The sequence below is a fragment of the Eptatretus burgeri genome, chromosome 3 (genome assembly GCF_056783735.1).
Source record: "Eptatretus burgeri isolate ZD-2024b chromosome 3, Ebu_testis_v1, whole genome shotgun sequence".
Taxonomy (NCBI): Eukaryota; Metazoa; Chordata; class Myxini; order Myxiniformes; family Myxinidae; genus Eptatretus; species Eptatretus burgeri.
In genome coordinates, this window is record NC_140963.1 from 138930506 (window position 1) to 138948576 (window position 18071).

The 18071-nt window shown below is 44.0% G+C and overlaps 1 protein-coding gene across 5 annotated transcripts in view; it reads right to left on the bottom strand.

Moving 5' to 3' along the window:
- Positions 1-18071, bottom strand: part of LOC147031117 (uncharacterized) — a 92501-nt gene that overhangs the window by 12262 nt on the left and 62168 nt on the right. The gene's annotated exons all lie outside the window — the stretch shown is intronic.

Below are 18071 nucleotides of genomic sequence, written 5' to 3' on the forward strand. Positions count from 1 at the left end.
TTGAAAAGTCGTTTCCAAAGTGGAAATTTCTGTTTCCAATTGTCAACTCACTTTGCTGTAACAGGACATCAGATGGTTGTTAGGAGGTGGATCAGGTTATATGTGCTTAGTCATTGGCTCGGTCTCTTGACCTCGTTATTAACACTCAGTGAAAGTATTAAAGGATTGTGTTCCAGGTTTCACTGACGATGAATTACATGTGGAAGTGACAACAAGCGACTTCAGTTTTGTTTACTTTATACAGAAAGGGACCAAGTTATGAACATGACAGGAGGATGAGAAAAAGTTGATAAATCCTTGGATTACATCAGGACATCATTTGAGTGATCCAAGAAGGAAAGGTGATTCAACCAAAAGGATTCTGATGCGGCGACTACCGCAGTGACATCATGTTCACAAAGTCTTAATGAACCAACCGGAAAACACCTGATTACATCATCAAAGGACGATGAGCAGGAGCAGCACAGTACCTGTTTCTCGTAATGTCATGGTAACATGGTGAGTGTGTTATACGGTGTATACTGTAACATGGTGAGTGTGTTATATGGTATATACTGTAACATGGTGAGTGTGAATACGTTATATACTGTAACATGGTGAGTGTATTTTGCGGTATATGCTGTTATGTTTGTGGGGGAGATGGGGGAATTTCAGAGGAAAGATAGTATTGTATGGAGTTGCTTGGTCACTGGACAAGTAGGAGACATCCCAATGTAAATTAAGGAGGGAACTGTGAGCTTTAGTGTTACTTGTCACCAAGCAGGGGCTGGTGCTGTGTTAAATTAGGTAGGGGTTAAGGATAATTTCCCCCAGTATGTGATTGCCCCCTGCGACCTTTTCCTATGTTTTTTGCATTTCAAGACTGGCAATAAAAAGGGATCACATCCTTAAAACAATGACAACCGAGCTGCACCTCCAAGCAGGCAGAAAGCCCCACCTCCAGGGGGTACGGCTGGTGAAACCACGCCCCTGGAGTGGATGATTGATGGGCATGACGTCAGAGAGGGAAAAAGTGAGGATCAAAGCGGGAGAACGAGGATGACAGTTGTGGGAGGAGACTTTTGAGGAAGGGGGGTCTCGCTGGCTGGTTACGTCTGCACAGAGTATGGTCCCAATGGATTGGATTTCATAGTGTCCAGAGCGTTGGTGTTGCCTAAGCAGTCTCATTGGCTAATGGGCACAATCCTGAACAGGTTGCCACTCCAACACAGGACACCAGCAAGCTGGCACTCATTTTTCCAACCTCGGAAGGATGACAGGTAGAGTCAACCCCACCTGGTATCAATTCAACAGCTGAGCAGGATTTGAACTCAGGATCTTTGGATCCCAAACCCACCACCATAACCATGAAGCCAACACCAGGGATACAATGAAATACAGCAACACAATTCTCCTGTCGTGTTGTGAATTTTCCCGAATGACGGAGCAAGACGCTAGTCATGGACTGTCGGGCTGCATCATGTGATACGTTCCTCGAAGCCTCGTGTTGTGCCATTCTGGACGAGCGAGCCCGGAATTCTGCAGAGGAGCAGCGTCGACTGCCCCATTCGTGAGGAGGAAGTTCCACGACAACTTTTGGGCTCTCTTGACGAAGGGACCATCCGCACGAATTACTTCCCATACGCTTCCCACAACGAGTTCGGCTTGGCACCATTTTGGGCGTGGTTTCCCACCATGCAGGATGACGCGGTTTGACCCCAAAGCTCATAAAATATAATTTCTAGACCCAAATCTAAGTGCCAAGATAAAGAAGGGATTTTTATTTGTTTCATTCTTTTGTTTCCCCCTTGTCTGTATTTAAGTGTGTGTGGAGGCACCTCAAATAGGAATTTAGATTTAGGTCACCTCACGTCTTGATTTATTTCCATTATTACTGTTTGATTTTATGTTTGTTAAATCATTATTTAGTTAATTTACTGGTGTCTGTGTATCTGTTGTGGGTTTGAGTACAACCCATGTGCCTCCATCCATTGCCGCCCTTTCTTTGCCACACACGGTATAATCTCGAAGGAACTCGCCTGTAAGCCTCCAAGGGAAATCGTTTGGCCCTCTGTCCAGGTAGGGGTTAACCCTCTGGACATGACAACTGGTGTCAGGAGTGGGATATGAACCCCACCCTTCCCAACACCGACTCCCTCGGGAATGCAGGATTCGATTCGAACCCTATCAACATTTCACACAGAGGACATGAAATTGTTCATCAGGACAACTGGAGTCAGAAGTATGGGATTGTTCGAACCCTCGACAACTGGTGTCAGGAGTGGGATATGAACCCCACCCCTCCCAACACCGACTCCCTCGGGAATGCAGGATTCGATTCGAACCCTATCAACATTTCACACAGAGGACATGAAATTGTTGATCAGGACAACTGGAGTCAGAAGTATGGGATTGTTCGAACCCTCGACAACTGGTGTCAGGAGTGGGATATGAACCCTACCCCTCCCAACACCGACTCCCTCGGGAATGCAGGATTCGATTCGAACCCTATCAACATTTCACACAGAGGACATGAAATTGTTGATCAGGACAACTGGAGTCAGAAGTATGGGATTGTTCGAACCCTCGACAACTGGTGTCAGGAGTGGGATATGAACCCCACCCCTCCCAACATCGACTCCCTCGGGAATGCAGGATTCGATTCGAACCCTATCAACATTTCACACAGAGGACATGAAATTGTTGATCAGGACAACTGGAGTCAGAGGTATGGGATTGTTCGAATCCTTGACAACTGGTGTCGGAGCGCAATTTAAGCCTTCATTGACATTTCTTGATCAAGGGTGGGATTTTTGGATCCATCGGGACCAAAATTGGTGCCGGAGCGAGCTTAAGCTTAAAATACAGTAAATATATATATATATATATATATATATATATATATATATATATATATATATATATATATATATATATATATATAATAATTGGGAATCTAAATCTTTAAATGATCACCTCTCTACCATCGAGGGAGAGGGGGTTGTAGTAACCGAGGTAGAAATTGTATAGCTAATTGGTGTCGGGAGAAAAGAATGCTTGGAATTTTATGGGAAATAATTTTTTTATGACGAGATTAAACATGTATGGGAAATGGCGGACGTGTACAAGATGGCGATGATTGTGCTCGATAGTGACCATGAAGGAAGCGAGCCGTGGGCGGAGTTGGTTGATGATGATGGAGTAGGAGCTTCCCCGTTCCAAGCTTCAGTCCCCACTTCCCCACAGTGGTGGAGAATGAGACGCAGCGAGAGGATGCGATGACTCTCCAGGTCATGTTGAAACAATTTATGAGTGAACAAAGGAAATAATTGACGGGAAAAATTAATGGAATGGAGGGGAACATAAAGGGAATGAGGAAACAAACGAGTGAATTGAAGGGACAAATTGATGGAATTGAAAACAAAATTGATGAACAAAGGAATTAATTGGGTGAGCAAATGAATGAGTATAAGGAGGGGATACCACAGGAACTGGGAGCACAAATTGATGGAGTAGAGGAAATGAATGAACGATTGGAAGACGAAATTGATGAACAAAAGAATTAAATGGGGCGGGGGGGGGGGATTGGAAGAAGAAATTGAGTCAAATAAAATAAAAGATGAAGTAAATGAGGACCTGGAGGGCTATTCCATCTGGGTAGATGCCATAATGCAATGGCAGGTAGAGGAATTATGATTTTGTCAGCGCCTGGGTGGCGGTTTAGTGCAATAGTTGGAAACTCGTGTAACAAAACTAGAACTGGTGTTAGCTGATAAAGGCTTGTGGGAGCCACAATTGACTGGGGAAAGGATGGATGAGATGTTACAGGAGCGACTGAACACTTGGGACATCACCATCAAGGGAAAGGTGATAGAACCAAAAAATTTCTGTTATTCCCGAAGGTGATGTTGATGGTTCTGTTGAGACCATGCTTGGGCTGACTGACTCGTACGAAGCCAATGGCGAAGTGAAACTGGACTTGCTGCACTTTGACATTGGGGATGTTACTGACCAGGGTTGAGCAGATTTGACAGAGCCAATGTTTGAACCACTTGCTGGACATGTGGCGGAGGAGAGCGACAGTAACGTTGAAATGCCAAGTACCGAGCAAGCGGCTGATTCCGAAACGATCAAAAGCGAGCTTGCCGATGTAAACTCTGGAGAGAGAATTGTCCAATTTGAAGAGGTGCAAGGCAATTTAACAGGCACAGATGGATCCCAATAGGAAGAGCAGGATGCTTATCAAATGAACCAGTGTGAAAGTGATGCTTTTGAAAGGAATTTGCAGGACCAATCCCAGAATTCAGATCCAGATCGTAGTTGTGAAGGCCAATTACTCACTGTTTATGAACTGCGTGGAAGTGATGCCAAGGCAGAAGGTTATGATGAGTCTGATTCTGCTTGCGGTTGTAATGCAGATGGTGCAGCTGTCGTTGAGAGTGGATCTACAGAAATGTTTTTTGATGGTTGTATGGAAGGGGGTGACGCATTGGATGCTGTGAAGATGAATGACATGGAAGTTGCGAAGGTGCTGGTGAGGAAAGTGATCTTCCTGAACTTGACACTTGCAGGAAGGCAAGTCTTGAAGTTTGTTTTGTCGAGTCAGGATTGGAGCAATCCCAAGAAGGATGTGTTGAGGAGGAGAGTTGCAGTAGCTACGGCTCCCTGTTGGTTGAGCAGGAGGCTCATCTTGAATTAGGCCAGAGCGAGTTAAGTGCAGGCTTTGAAAAGAAACAGGTCTGCATTGGCATCTTGGGCACCCACTGAGAACAAGGTGCCAACACCTTCTGGAATGTCACAGGCACTTTCTCCTTTTACAGGAACTCTGTTCTCAGCTGGAATTTCTGCAATTTGCTCCACAGGCTTTTGATCGATGGACACCCCGGTGTTCTGCGGGATTCCTTGCTTCAAGTTGTTCGATTTAAGGAGCTTGGTCACGTGTGGAACCACTGTCATGACCATTGTGGTTGGCTTGTGGCCATCTGCATCATGTTGATCATGGGGAAAGTTGACTTCCACATTGGGTGGCCGGTTTTTCCACCTGGCTTGGCGGTGACAGACGGGGAGCTTGGTGCTGTGGGAGAGAGTGGCGTTGGCATTTTTCGGCTGACAGTGGAGCTGTTTGCCTATATGGACAGTGAGCTCAGCCCTTTTGAAGCAGGTTTTGCATCTTTGGATCCATCGCGTGCTGTCTCCATGACACAGGCTGGACAGTGTCATCTGGCTCCTCTCACCCAGGTCATACCAGTCTCCTTGTCTCCCATCCCACAGTGGTGCAACTGTGGTGCAATGGGGAACAGGGGCCGGACACGAGGGCATCTGCGCTGGCTGACCATGCGAGTCCAGTAGTGGTGATTCCAGGCGAGGAAGAGCCAGAACTTGAACCAGAACCACAGCCCTTGCCGATTCCAGAACCCAGCATTATAGAAGGAGCCAAAGAAAAAGAACTGCAGACAGAGAGCTTACACCAGAAGAACAGGGAATTGTGTACTGAAATGCAGTCCTTCAAGAGCGAAGCCTCGAAAGTGGTGAAAAGATGTCGGCGGGAAGAAAGTCGGAGCCGGGATAAATGCCAACAGAAAGAACAGGAGCAGGCCTTTGAGCAGGCATACTGCCAAGTATGACAGCAGGCTGAGGATCAGGGAATTTGAGCAGAAAAGATAGAACAAGAGCTGCACGAGGCCAAAAGACATCTCATATCACTCTAACTCTCATTGCAGGCAGCTGAGCAGATGAGCAAAACAGCCCAAGGTCAGGTGATGGCGTTTGCATTAACCACAGTGGCTGTTTGGCTTTTGTCAATGCTGGATGGTGGAGCATGGCTGCCGGCACTCACGCATGCCTGGGAGTTGTTGTCCTCATGCTGGTTGAGAGGCAGCTGGCCGTGGCCTTGTTCTGCCCTCGGTCTGCCTATTCGCGGATTTGCGAATGGATTCTGATGCGACGTGATGGTGGTGATTCTCTCAATGGTGAAGAATCACTTTAAGAATTTTTTTTTTGTATACCTTGGTCGAGGCTCGTATGAGAGCTAACACACAACTCACAGCAAGGAGGCATGAGACAAGAGGGGTGGGAGTGGAAGGGACAAAACAGTGGGGAACAGACACATTAGGTGAACTGTGGAAGGGAGAGGGATGGGGATGGGACGGGGAACATGGCAAAGAGAAGATGGACATTACAGGGACTTTCAGGAAGGAAAGCAGGGGAATTGAAGGAAGTGGGCTTGGGTGGATTATCGGGGGTAGAAAAGATCGAGGATTTGGATGGGGGAAGATAAGAGGTGGTGGTGAACAGCTGTTTTGAAAGCCTGGAGGGAAGAATGGGAAAGAATAGAGTGAGGAAGTTTATTCCAAAGGCGGGAAAAAAGAGGAATGAAAGAGTGAAGATGAGCAGTGATTCGTGATTTTGGTAGTTTTACCAGAAGGGGGTTGTTGGCGGACCTTGAGCGCCCTGTGGAAATGTGGTGGGGACAAATCGCAGAGAGAGAGCAGGGAGGGCAAGACTGGAGAGGAGTCAGTAGAAGACAGAAAGGCCACCGACCAACCTGCGGTGATTGAGTGAGAGGCCCAAAAACTCAGCTTCATTGTGGGAGATGCCGATGATCTTAAATGCCCTGGTTTCGACAGCGTGAAGTCGAGAAAGGTGGGAGGCAGGAGCACCAGCCCAGAGGGGAGAGCAGTACTCCATCAGGCTATGGACAAAAGCTTTGTAAGTGGTCAGGAGCTCAAGAGGGCCGAGGAAGGACTTTGCACGACTGAGGATTCCCAGACCGCGACTGGCTTTTGAGGCGAGGTTGGAAATGTGACTTTCCCAGGAAAGGTCATGGCAGATAGTGAGACCCAGAAGCTTGAAAGAAAGGACTTCTTCCAGAGGATTGTTGAGAAAGTGGATGGGGGGGGGGGTTTCTAAACGGTCCTTTCGAAGAGACATAGTGAGAGTGTGAGATTTGTCCGGATTGAAAGACATGTTCCACGTGTTGGACCAGTTTGTGATTTTATCCAGATCGGCAGTGAGTGAAGAAGCTGCTGCTTGCCGGTCTGATGGATGACAGATGGTACGGCAGAGGGTGGAGTCGTCGGCAAAGAGAAATAGAGGATTTTCCAGAGAGTCCGAGAGATCATTGATGAAAACCAGAAAAAGAACAGGGCCCAGAACGCTACCTTGAGGAACTCCAGCCTGCACAGGAAGAGGGGATGAAAGAACTCCATTTAGGGCCACACGTTGACTGCGACAGGAGAGGAAGTCTGCGAGCCATGAGTGGAGATGGCCTTGAATACCATGGGAAGAGAGTTTGGTGAGCAGGGCAGGGTGCCAGACTGTGTCAAAAGCACGTGATATGTCCAGGGATATGGCTCGGATTTTCTGTCTGGCATTGAGGACCTCCATCCATTGTTGGGAGAGCAGAAGCAGCATATCCAGGGTAGAGTGACCTGGTCTGAAACAAAATTGATGATTGGAAATCAAGCCATTGGAGAAGAGGAAGGATTTCATGTCTGAAGCGATGATGGATTCCATAACTTGCTGATGATTGGGTGAAGGCTGATTGGTCTGTAGTTACAGGGATCTGTTTTTGCACCTTTTTTATGCACCTTTATGAATTAAATAATTCTCATGTCCAGATCTGGATTCGGATCTTACAAGGAAATCAGACACAGGTGGAGGCCATTCAGCCTATCATGCCTGCACGACATCAACACCACACTAATTTATCAACACAAGATCAAAAGAAGAAAATGCAAAGTGTTTTTGTGGCTTTTAAAATTTATTTATTTATTTTAAGTTTTTGTATTTTTTTTCTCCTCAGGGGAGGGGGCATTGGCTTGGTTAAAAAACACACATCAACAACCACACGACACCCCTTGATGAGACCCCCCACCAACAGCACTCCGTACACAATCACCCATCAATGCTCAAACTACCAAAAAGTCTTATCAACATCCCCATACCCCTCTATCTCCATAACTTCTAGGTACCTGTCTAATTCGAATTTAAACTTTTCTCCTGTTTTTGCTGCCACTACCTTTCCAGGGAGAACATTCCATGCATTAACTACTCTCTGAGTGAAAGTCTCCTGCCTTGCTTCCATCTCAACTCTCCTCTTCTTTACTCTGAAGCTATGGCCCCTGATCCTATCACAGTCTACTCTGTTGAATAATTCATCTGCACTTATTTTATCTATAACCTTTCATAATCTTAAACATCTCCATCATATCTGCTCGTAACCGCCTCCTGTCCAATGTATTAAGCCCTGTCTCCTTTAGCCGCTCCTCATTGCTGAGTCTCGCTCGGCCCAGAATCTATCTCGTAGCCCTGCACTGAACCCTCTCCATGCCATCCTCCATTCTTCCTGAGTTGCGGTGACCAAAACTGCACACAATATTCTAGATGTGGCCCTCACTAAATTCCTGTACAATGTTAACACCACCTCTTGATTTATAAATGATTCCCCTTCGAATACAACCTAAAACTCTATTTCCTTTACCTTTAGCTGCCTGACACTGCTGCCTGCTTACCTCCCATATCTACCACCACCCCAGATCCTTCTCCTGTGTGACACGCTCCATAATTACCCCTTGCATCCTGTAATCTCTATTTTCATTGTTCTTTCCCATCCCCAACACCTTACACTTGCTCAGGTTAAATTACATCTGCCAATCTTTTGCCCAATCTATACAAGTATCAATACATTCCTGAATCTGATCACCACCCCTTCTGCTATCCACCTTCCCTCCAAGTTTTATGTCATCTGCAAATTTGAAAAGCCATCTCTTCACCCCACTATCCAAATCGTTGATGTAAATGATGAATAGTAATGGTCTGAGTACTGATCCCTGAGGTACTCCACTACTTACATCCTCCCAGCAAGACATCCTCCCACTCACAGCCACTCCTTGCTTCCTATCATTAAGCCAGTTTGCAATCCAATTAGCTACCTGACCAGTCACTCCATGAGCCCTCACTTTGGCAAACAACCCACGATGTGGTACCTTATCAAATGCCTTCTAAAAGTCTAGATATACTATGTGCACTGCCTTTCCCTCATCCACCCAATCAGACACTGCCTCATAGAACTCCAAAATATTTGTTAAACAGGAACTATCTTTGGTAAAACCCATGCTGACTACCTTTAATTAGTTTGTATTTGTTTAAATGGTTCCTCATGTTGTCCTTAAATAAAGTCTCAAAAGATTTTCAACAAAATTAAATCAATTCTTCCTTGCCACACACCCAACATGTCCAAGTTTCATCCGAATCCGTCCGCAACGTTTTCAGATATTCTGCACACAGACAGGCAAACAGACAAACAAACAAACAAACAAACAAACAAACAGAAGGGGGTGAAAACATAATCTCCTTCACCTTCGGTGGTGGAGGTAAAAAGGTGCAAAAATGGATCCCCTTAACTACAGACCAATTCGCTTTCTTCCAATAATCATCAAGGTCATGGAATCCATCATCACATTTGACATGAAATCATTCCTTTTCTCCAACAGTCTCATCTCAGATCATCAATTCGGATTCAGACCTGATCACTCTACCTTGGACATGCAGCTTCTACTCTCCCAACAATGGATGGAGGCCCTCAATATCAGGCAGGAGATCAGGGCGATCTCTCTGGACATATCTCAAGCTTTTGATACAGTCTGGCATCCTTCCTTGTGCTCCAAGCTGTCTGCCGATGGAATCCAAGGCCAACTCCACTCTTGGATTACTGACCACCTCCACTCTCGTAGCAGGCAGTGTTCTAGGCCTCATATTATTCCTAATCTTCATCAATGATCTCACTGACTCTCTGGAAAATCCTCTTTCACTCTTTGTTGATGACTCCACTCTCCGCCGTGATATCTCTCATCCTTCCTCTGGACAGACAGACAGCAGCGTCTTCCCTCTCATAAACTGATCAAACACAATTTTGCTTCTGTATCCATGTTTGTCCACCCTTTGCGTTCTCCCTTACCCCTCATCGTTACCTGCATCCCTTGTTTGTCCATCTCCGTCTACTTTCTCCCTCCATCCTGCTGTTAGTGTTTCCCATTTCTCCTGCTGTTCCCTTCGTTCTGCTGTGTCCTGATCTGTTCGGTGTAACCACCCTTCCACGAACCTAGACCATTTTGAAATTTAAAAAAAAAGGATTTTAAATAATGCCCCAACATTAGCGGCCCTTTCAGGAACATATTCCCCATGAATAGTGGGGTCCGACAGTACTGTATATATATATATATATTTACAAATTCCTGTTCCAGTGCGCAGCGGGCACTGCATCAGCGGCACAGCCATGACTCAGTAAATGATGCAACCAGCAAGCCAAAATCACAAAGCAATCCAAGTCCAACATGCTAACAACAACAACAACAACAGCAACAGTTTACCACGTGGTTATATAGGATTTGAACCTGGGATCCTTGTTGCCTGTGCCATGAGACGTCCGCTCAGATGGGAATGATGAACAAGCCCAATGGTGCAACCTCACAATTTGGGAATCCATGCCCTGTGCAACACCTTCACCTTACCCCCAAGGTGCACATTTCATCACGTGTCTTGTCGGTGTGTGCAAATAGCCTTGGCTATTGTAGTTATCAATGATAATAACTATCATCGCCGTCCTGTGTGCACAAGGGATGGCTACGAATGAACCATGTGTGATGGACGTGGTGGTACCGGGGACAGACCGGGTCCTCAATGAGGCTGCAAATTGCTAACAAATCAATGTCATCCGTTCATTCTTCCTCCAGGACATATTTCTCCAATTGCGTGTGACTGTAGCTGTACACAGATCACGTGACTCTTTTCTGACAGGTTTTTTGACATCCTCCCTCTGCAGGTGATGCTTTTCCTGACTCACAGGTGACACCCTGAAACAAATACACACCTGTGAATGAGAGCAATGGTCGTGTTGTGTACTTTTCATCGGTGCCAATTTATTGGTACTTTTACATCATGAACGTTGTTGTATTTACCTGTCCAACCAATGGCAGGATTGTAGGTGTGTTAAAAAAAAAAAATCTGGCTTCTAACCAATCATTTTGCCCCATATTACTACTGGGCTCTTGGACCTCCCCCCCCCCCCCCAGGGGACGAGCAGTGAGGAAGGCTTTAACAGAAGTATTACGACGATTCCCTGCCCGGCAGCTAATTATTTTACACCGACGTGTAAATGACTCACGGACTTGAGTTTTACTGGAGTTAAACTAAGGTTCACTGGAGTTCAATTAAAGGTCACTGGAGTTTAACCACATTCCAGCTCTATCTTCAGTGACACATTTCCTCTCTTGACTCACGAGTTTCGGACCACATGTCTGTTCGTGGCCCTTTCCTCAGCAGCGCTTTGCTCTGTACACCACACAGAGCTTGGTACCAGGTGTCTTGTTCACAGCCAAATGTTCAATGGGTCTTTGCTCCTTTCAACCGCGGACTACGCTCATCGAACCACTTTTGTATTCACCCGTACTCAAGATTAGCAGCTTATGGGACACTGCTCAGACCGGAGAAAATCATCAACCTTGAGCGGCGATTAGAAGCCGATAACCCGATTTTCTGTAATCACCTTTTGATATTTCCGATGAGCTTCCATTATGCAAGTTCGTTTTTTAAAAATCAGTGGAATCCAACGGTTCAGTCGATGAGATAGTGCTGCTCTTCAGCTCCCGCCAAATGGTGCAAACGTCGAGTTACCTCCGCCACCGAAGTTGGATGGACATTATGTTTTCACCCTGTGTCTGTCTGTCTGTGAGCATGATATCTCAAAAGGTTGTGGACGGATTCGGGCGAAACTTGGTGGACACGTTGGGTGTGTGACCACGACAAATTGATTCGATTTTGGAGAAGATCCAGCTGCGGATCCTAGAATTTTTTTGTTAATTTTATGACAAAACTTGTTGGATGGGATGGGTGTGAAAAGAGCAAGCCGATCTGGATACAGATCCGGCCTATCAGTGGGATACAAAACGTAAACTGTTCAGTTTGACGGAGGGATGCGCTCGACAGAGTGCCGCTCTTGTGACTTCATGCTTCTTCCTGTTCTGAAATGGCATCTCGTAGTTTCGAATTAATGATTTAAACAGCGGCTGTGCCATTTTTGGATGAATTCAACCGAAACTGGAAAGCAAGGTGGTTCTAAGTTGACATGTTCCATCATGGTGAAGGGAAATCCAAGATGGCTGCACTTTATGAAGATGAAGTCACGTGACTGTGGCCCTGACACCCTGCCCCCCACCAGCAAAGTCAAGTATTTTGTGTACGACCCTTCATTCAGAGGACTGCACCTGCCATGTCGGTTCTGATGGGATCACAAACCGAAATGGCGGCTCCATCTCACCCAGTCTCTTTAAATCCAAAAAATCCTCATGAACATAGCTCCGCTAATCCTCCGTTTAACCGTGGCAGCCATCCAGTGTGTTTGCTGCACCGTGCACTTCACAACTACATGTCTACACTCATTATCTTCTGGCATTGGACTTGAAGACGAGATGATCTGTTTGAAAAGGTCGTGTTATGAAACTGGAAAAAGGAATTATGGGTTGGGAGTTGTGATGGTTGCGAAGAGAAAGGCCAAGGTGCACTGTGTGCGTGTGTGGGGGTGTGTGGGTGTGTGTGTACATACAAGTATACTATATATATATATATATATAGATAGATAGATAGATAGATAGATAGATAGATAGATAGATAGATAGATAGATAGATAGATAGATAGATAGATAGATAGATAGATAGATATATAGATAGATATATAGATAGATATATAGATAGATATATAGATAGAGATATAGATAGATATAGATAGATATAGATAGATATAGATAGATATAGATAGATATAGATAGATATAGATAGATATAGATAGATATAGATAGATATAGATAGATATAGATAGATATAGATAGATATAGATAGATATAGATAGATATAGATAGATATAGATAGATATAGATAGATATAGATAGATATAGATAGATATAGATAGATATAGATAGATATAGATAGATATAGATAGATATAGATAGATATAGATAGATATAGATAGATAGATAGATAGATAGATAGATAGATAGATAGATAGATAGATAGATAGATATATATATATATATATATATATATATATATATATATATATATATATATATATATATATATATAATGAAGTACACATCCAGTTCCAATCTCTCTGACCCATCTTCGCTCCATGCACAATGGATGGATTTGAAAGGATTTTGGTCTCAAATTTAATTAAACGATCCGTCACCGTGCGAGGAGACTGACTTCACCCCATGTGCTTCGCTCGGCTCCCACTGCGGTCTCACGGATGTGCGCATGATCATTATTCGTGTTTAATATATAAATCGATTGACAAAATCACGATGCTGAGGATACCTGCATCACGATGACGTCACATACCTGCGCACTTACTCCGTTGGCACAGCGCAAGCGGGTCAAATTGTTCACACCCGAGAAACACGTGACTCGGTTTAAATAAGACTCGAAGTGTTACGGCTGCAGGTAACCCAAAAATAAAGATGTCCCGCTTCATCTACTCCCACACACCTTGCAGCAGCACTCAGACTCAGTGCTTTTCCTGTTTCGCATCCCCAGCATGTTCCCTTCGTTATATTTGCATATATTGGTCGAGGACCGTGGCAGAGCGTCGCTCATATTCGCTTAAATAAATAATTCATTTTCCATCAATTCCATGGATATCTTTGAGGATAATTAGGGTTCATGTAGGCCCAAACCGGTGACGTGTTTTGCTTGCACAAAATTGAGGACAACTTCCAGCGAGTTCAACAACAACACTGCGGACTCCATGGTACACAACACCCCCAACCCTAATATGTAACTGCCCACTGTAAACCTAGCCCTTCCTCTAACAGCACTTATAGACTCTAGTCATTAGGCACACATCGCTGATCTGTTCATTGCACATGGTGATATTGTACGGAGCGTGGAGGGTGTGCATGGCACAGCACCTGCATGGAATGGACTATTCATCTCAAAGGGAAGACCAAGAGCCGTTTTGGTGAAAATCGGTTTCATTCGGTGAAGAGGAAAACAGTCTGCTTGCCATGGCCTGGCACGATTTATCATTGGCACGACCTTGACTCCTCAACAGGGGTCAACACGGTGCTCGTCACATGATATTGCAAATATACGACATGGGAAGAATGGCCAAGATGTGAACTATTCATCCGGTGGCCACATCATCTCATGGTGTAACTGCAGTCGAGAAGACTCGAGACCTTCAGTCCATAGTGACAGAGTGTGCACACAACATTGCACACACCAACAGCTGAGCCTTCAGCCAATGGTGCGACGAGCAACCATGTGCTGCATCAGAAAGAAGATTGCACACATCAAGGTCTTGAGCAACTGAGTCATTGGAGTTAGAGGACCGAACACAATTGACAATGGCATGTTGGTTTTGATGCACATGGACATCTCTACATGGATTACTCAAGCCAACTGGAGAGTTCAGAGAACACTTTACCCTACGCTGCCTTGAGAAACAAGCACATGGGCGGGGTCTGCGAGCGGCAAATTTGATTGGTCGCGATGACGTAAAAATACTGCAACATTTTGTCCAAATACTGCATTTCTCAACGGAAGGGTTTTGATTTTGATTGATTACAAAAAGCTGATTTATGTTCAAGTATACAATTCAATTGAAATTATGATTTTTGTATGCACCCTACGGCTGCTGGTTGCATCATTGACAGCTGCCACTGATGCCGTGCCCCCTGTTTCCAGTAAGTTTGTACTCCTTTTGCTGACCTTGGAAGGATGACAGGCTGAGTCAACCCACTTGGTGTTATTTAATGCAACGACAGGGGATCATATTCACCACCTGAAGACCTTAAGCCAGTCACCTTAACCGTTTGGCCAACACCAAAATTAATGAATTCAAATGAAGATGTTTTAATGTTTGGAGAAAAAAAAATTCGTTCATTTACCACCGTTGAAGCAGCGTCTTTTGCACCACCCTATTTAACACGATACCTTCGTTCTTCGTGCTTGTTGTTTATGTCCTTTATGACGTCGCTAAAAAGAGAAAGTTTCCTTTTTAGAATTATTTTGAATTTTGTTTGACTGCCAGGCAGGCAGGAAGACAGTAAAAAAGAAAAATAATAATAATTAAAAAAATTATCATTAGTCTGTGCACATGCACGATTGAGACCAATTCAGAGCCAAAATACTGATAAACTGTAGGTTGGTTTTTTGATTCATGTTCAAAATGTAACATTGAATTGAAATAAAGTTGTTCCTCGCTCATAAACTGATGTTTGTAGATAGAAAGACAGACATATTTACAGAAATGAACCAATTGCTTGACCCTGCTTTTCACTTCGCGTGTGCTGGGTAACAAAGGAAAAGTGTGCACGCATACTCGTTGAAACAATCAGTATTGGCGATGTGTTTCTGCCATCGGATCTCATCAGCAAGACAAAAATCACCCAGAAATGCAGAGCACACAAGACAGCCAATACATCCCTCCACCCCATTTGCATCAGCCAAAACATGACGTCATCGTTTTTAATGTCACATTTGATTTAACAATTATGATGAGAGATCAACCAGGTTCTTGAAGCAGCTAAAAGTCAACCTGGATGTAGAATCCGAATTGATGGCGGTCGATGGTTCGGCGAAGGATCATCCAAAACAAGGATATCCTTGGGGATGTCAGATGCAATCGAGCATGGACTCCCTGTATATTCTATACCATTGAATGAAAAGGCCCACATGAACCCTAATAGATGAGAATTTAATTTTTTTAAAGGTTGGTTGTAAAGAACCGTCTTGATCGAAAAGTAATGAGTCTTCATACAAAGGGTCATCACGCGAGTTCAGAGTCGGCGACATGAACTGTTTTTGTTTTCATTATACAGTCAAAACATGCTTTTCCTGGAATGACAACAAAGTTGAGACACTCATGCCTTATGGGACAAAAGTTTACCAGCAGGAAGTCAGACAAAAATAAATCCGAAGCCTCCTGCTGCCATTTTTCAACTGCTCTGGTGAACAATGACCGAAATGGAAAGTTGTCCTCCTGCTTTGTCATGTTGCTCTGGAATTGGAGGTAATCATTGATGAACAATCCCTGAAAGTGTGGGCTTGTTTTATGCTCCCATGTGAACCCATGTCCCACAATGCTCGGTAACCAAGGTTCAAATGCCACATCCGTACTCTACTCATTTGCCCATCAACTAACATTGTTCTTGTAAAAGTCCACTGATGTTCCCAGTCTTTGTCCAACCTGTAATGCAGAGCCCTCAGAAAGTATTCACAGCCCTTGACTTTTGTCACATTTTGTTGTGGTTACAACCCGATTTGAAAAAATATTAAATTAAAAATTTTTTTTTTCAATGATCGACAAAAAATACTCCATAATGATAAAGTGAAAACATGTTTTTGGAACTTTTTACAAATAATTTTTTTTTTAATCTGAAATGTCTTGCATCAGAAAGTATTCAACCCCCTGAGTCAATACTTTGTGGAAGCGCCTTTGGCAGTGAGTGCAGCTTCGAGTGTTCTTGGGTCAGGCTGTAACAGCTTTGCACATCTGGATTTGGGGAGTTTCTCCCATTCTTCCTTGCAGATTTGCTTAAGCTCTGTCAAGTTGGATGGGAAGCGTCAGTGAACATCAATCTTCAAGTCTTTCCACAGATTCTCAATGGGATTCAAGTCTGGGCTTTGGCTGGACCACTCAAGGACTTTCACGTTCTTGTTCTGAAGCCATTCCAGTGTTGTTTTGGCTGGATGCTTGGGGTCATTGTCCTGTTTGAACGTAAATCTTCGCTGCAGTCTAAATTATTTTGCACTCTGAAGCAGGTTCTCCTCAAGGATTTTCCTGCGTTTGGCTCCATTCATTGTTCCCTCTATCCTCCCAGTCTCCCAGTTGCTGCTGCTACTGAAAAGCATCCCCATAGCTTGATGCTGCCACCATCATGCTTCACAGTAGGGATGGTGTGAGATGGGTGATGAGCTGTGCTCGGTTTCCAGACGTAGCACTTTGCATTAAGATCAAAGAGTTCAATTTTCGTCGTTCCATGTTCTTTCCATTTCCTAACAATGGAGCTCACTGTGCTCTTGGGATCTTTCAACACTTTAGAAATTGTTTTCTACCCTTCCCCAGATCCACCCCTCTCACTATTCCATCTCTGAGTTCTACGGACAGTTCCTTGGATTTCGTGGTGGAGTTTCTGCTCTGACATGCACTGTCAACTGTGGGTGCTTATATATATATATATATATATATATATATATATATATATATATATATATATATATATATATATATATATATATATATATATATATATATATATATATATATATATATATATATATATATATGTGTGTGTTTCTTTCTAAATCATGTCCAATCGTTTGAATTGGCCACAGGTGGACTTCAATCAAGTTGTAGAGACATCTCAAGGACGATCACAGGAAACTGGACACATCTTAGCTCAATTTGGAGTGTCATAGCAAAGGGGTTGAATATGTATTGACGTAAGACATTTCAGCTTTTCGTTTTTCATTAATTTGTAAAAAAATTCTGAAAACATGTTTTCACTTTGTCATTATGGCATATTTCGTGTAGATCAGTGACAAAACTATCCTTTTGTTGCATTATACTGTTGCAGAGCTGCCGTGGTACCAATCCCCAGTCAAACAAGTTCTGTAATCAGAAACCAAGCTATAACATCAGCAGGTAAACTTCCTCTTGGTCAGAGGAGACTGCAGTCCACATTATAACATGGCGAGGGTGATGTTGAAGTTCTTTGAAATACCCTTCACAAAAAAATAACTAAAAAGAACATTCAAACTACAGTATACTGATCCCCCACTTTGTGGCTGCCCTGTACAATATCTTAAATAGAAGAGTTAAAGGCCTGCAACATCACACTCAGACGTAACACTCAGAACCTACCTTGATCCAAATGGTGGCTTACATAAAGAAACAGCGTATTCCGAGCTTGGATTCCGACATCGATTCCACCGTCATGAGCAACTCTGAAGATTCTTAGCATGTTGAAACTGATCAGCAGGATTTTGAAGAAATGGTCAGGGTCAGGTATGGGAGCATGTGCCAGAACAGC